We start from the raw sequence: 3897 nt of genomic DNA, 5'->3' as shown, positions 1-3897 counted from the left end.
TTCTTCTTCTTCTTCTTCTTCTTCTTCTTCTCCTTCTTCTTCAATATTTTTCCGACTTATCGATTTCTTTTCATACCTCTTCCTTTGTCCAATGAAAGAATGAATAAACTTGAGGAAAAACTCAAATTGAATAAATAAAACGCCAACCCCCCCCCCGAACCCAAGAAACGGATTGGCTATACTCTCAGGAATCAAGGAAACTGAATGACAAAGAAAGTGTTGGATTGGAAGCCACAGAGTAAAAGATCAAAAGGAAGGCCAGCGGAACCTGGAGAAGAGTCACAGATAATGATGTAAAAAAAGTGTCAAGACATACTTGGAACAATATCAAGATGGTAACCCATAATAGAGAAAGGTACGACATTTTTGTTCGTTGCCTGTACACTGATGCAGGGTGAGAAAAACATTTGTGATGATGTCCCCACCCATCTATCTCCTTCTCCCCCCCTCTCCCCACCAAATCCTCTCCTCTGAAAACAAAAACAGAGCAATCTGAAAAGTCAGACAAAACAACAACACAATTAAGACACGAAAAACTCGCCTTCTTAAAATGAAAAGAAACGAAACCGGCCTCCTTTCTGTAACAGCAGCAGCGTACACTTTGTTAATTCCACACACACACACACACACACACACACACACACACACACACACACACACACACACACACACACACACACACACACACACACACAGAAAAACATGATCTGAGAGGTTACAGGGGCATTAACGTGATAGCTCCCATACACCGTACGTCCAACATAGTGCGCCAAGATGCCGTCCTCCCGTAGCTCAACACTGTATGTCCTAAAATCAGCCGATTAAGGCAAACACATGGACCTTTTACCGGGTGCCCATTGCGAATGGGATCGGGTCGGGTTGGGTCGGGTCATGCCGATCGCCCGACTGGTCGCCCGACTCGTCGCCTGAAAACAAGTGCGTTATTTTTGAGGTGACGAGTCCGGCACCATCGGTTTGTGCCACGATAACCGCTTTGCGCCCTCAATCTGGCTAGCAAACCGACCCGACACGACCCAATCCCCCAATGGGCACCCCATATTTATGAAATGTACCGGATTTTATAACTGCACCACAATAGCTTTGAACGGAATTTTACAGGGCAATCGGGTGCAGTAAAGGTTGGAGAAACCATACGTCACGATGGGGTTAGAAAATTTTCTATCACTTTTCCAGGCGCACCACAAAAGAGAAGTGAAATAGAAGCCTTCTTTTGCTTTGAAAGTGGCTTTGTGTCTTTGTAAGTCGGTTTGACCTATCTTTTACTTTCTGATTAGCAGTGATTTTACGGTAGACAGACAGGTGAATTAAGAACCCATTATGCTTATGACCAACTAATTAAGGTTATCTCCATTTAAATTAATGTCATAGGGAGGAAATGCGTCATGAAAAGAGTGTATCGTGTTTGGTATTTGCAATACTTCAAAACGATACAGCTAAGCTAAGATTGGTGGGGTAAGTTCATTTCCTTTAATGTTTCATGCTGGTATTAGGTATCTTTTAGTTATGTTCATAAACAAATATTATTTTCCTTCATTGGAAATAAAACAACCAACGAACTTTTTGGTTATATAAGTCCACAAATCGTGATATCGACTTTCAAGACTTGAAAAGCCACTTCAGTTTAGCAAGTGACAGAATTTTAGCAAGTTTTGGAAGACTGGAAGGTGTGGTGGGGAGTCCGGTGTCTATGGTGTAGGGGTTGGGCACTTCGCCGTCGCTCGTGGACAACCCGAGTAATATTATTCTCGTGTGCAGAGAATTCATAACATGGAGTGCTTCTGTTTGGACGTTGTATCCCCCTTAGACTTAGTTTGCCCTGACAGAACGAAACCCGCCTCTAAATCATCAAAACTGTGTCGATGGGGGCATAAAGCACCTACATCTAAGAATGATAAGGCAAAAAAAAAGAAGACTGAGGTGTACGTCAATGACCAATCTGCGGCGAAACGTGAATATCTGTTTGTTTGTTTGTTTGTTTGTTTGTTTGTGTGTTTATGTTTTTATGTATGTGTGTATGTGTGTGTGCGCGCGCGCGCGCGCGTGTGTGTGTGTGTGTGTGTTTGAGTGTGTGTGTGTGTGTGTGTTGAGAGTCAGTCACTGTTTCCGTAAATTTCCGTTTATTTGTGCGTTGTTTAAGATCCTCAAGAGGGACACACTATTAGGTTGGAAAAGAAGAAAACCAGAGAGGAATTGAAGAGATAGAGAGCCAAAGGCAGAGAGTGGGAAAGTGAGAGAAGAGGAGAAGCAAGAGGGAGAGCGGAGAGAGGTATTGCAAGAAAGACAAAGAAAGATACAGGTAGAGATAGAAAAGGAGAAAGAGAAAGAGAAAGAGAAGAAGAGAGAGAGAGAGCCAGAGAGAAAGAGAGAGAGAGAGCCAGAGAAAGAGCTAGAGAGAGCGAGAGAGAGATAGGGGGGGGATAGATAGAGGAGTGAAAGAGACATACCAAGAATAGAAACATGGAGGGAAAGACGGCGGGAGAGCTGGGGATACTAGGAATAGGATTGTAAAAATCTTGTCTCGAAAAGCCGTGTCAACCAATCCCATAGCTCTTACCCTTTGCTTTAGGCCATAATCGGTAGTCTCTTGTCACTGTAAGACAATTTTGGCTTCCTCTTGGGTTTATCAAGTCGACTAAGACGTATTCAATTCTGACAATGTCTCTCTAAAGAGTTTACAGTCAACCATACCCAATGTATCGCCTGAAGGGGATAGCTAGGGATCAGGCTTGATAAAAGGCCTACTATTATAGATTCTGGATTCACCAGTTGCCACCAAAAGCTTTATTTGTGAAAGATAACAGCACAAAAATATTCGAAAGAAAATCATGCTGTCCGAACACTTCTGGTTAACGAATTGGAAGAAGTCTGTACTGGGTAGTTGCCAACAATTAACATCAGTTCTCCATTTACCAGTTTTATTATCAAAGTCTGTGAAACAATGATCCATTGCTCATATAGTATGAAACTGATGTCTCAGTGTGTCTATAGTTTTCCCGTTATTAGCACCGAAAACTTCATAAAGAGGCGGTGTCTGTGGATTTAGATTCCATCCGAGTTCGGACTGTCTCAGTAAGTGTAGAACTTTTAAAATTTCTCCATAGATCCCAATTCAAGAGTGCTCGGATTCTTTTGAAATTCAAACCAGTGTCGTCAAACACCGCGACCGATCGTTATCAAAACTGTGAGAGCTAACATCATACAAATCTTAATCATACTTTTGACTCCCTGACGTTCTTGAAGCTAGCGAGGTTATCTAATCTTCAACATTAAATGTGAAGGCAGGAACAAGAATCTCATTAACTCAAGGAACCCCGAGAAACAATTTCTCTGTTGAAAGAGCTGTAGAGTTGGCTTACTATAGTAAACTGCATCGTCTCTAGTTGATCAATGGTAACAGGAATAGGTTGAAAAAGTGAAATTAAAGTAAGCAAAACCTACCTTTAACCGTGTCCCTTTTCAATGTTTTATTAAAAAAGACACACCATAATATAGAATCTGCTCGCGTCCAAAATATTATTCTCTACGATAGCAAAATAACACTACAGCTCTCATTAATAACACATGTTTTCGTTTGTTACACAGTGCATCGACTGGCATAATAAAATGTGTTGTGGAGGTTAGTACTTCACTATAGCACGCAGAATATCTAAGTTCGATTTCCGTGTAGAGAGAATTCATTTTTGTTTTGTCAATACTACATAGATTCCCACTGAGTATAGGTTGACCCTTGCAAGAAGCGTCGGAAACAAAGTCCCAGCAGAAAGCCATGTTTAGGCTGAAAGAAGCGAAGGGAAATTCTCCAAATATTTACGACCAATCCCACAGAAGGGCTCCATGTCTACAAGGAGTCAATTCCCCTCTCAAGCGATTACGTAA

This window comes from Aplysia californica, unplaced genomic scaffold (assembly GCF_000002075.1).
Source record: "Aplysia californica isolate F4 #8 unplaced genomic scaffold, AplCal3.0 scaffold00007, whole genome shotgun sequence".
Lineage (NCBI taxonomy): Eukaryota > Metazoa > Mollusca > Gastropoda > Aplysiida > Aplysiidae > Aplysia > Aplysia californica.
Note: the sequence above shows the minus strand (reverse complement) of the source record.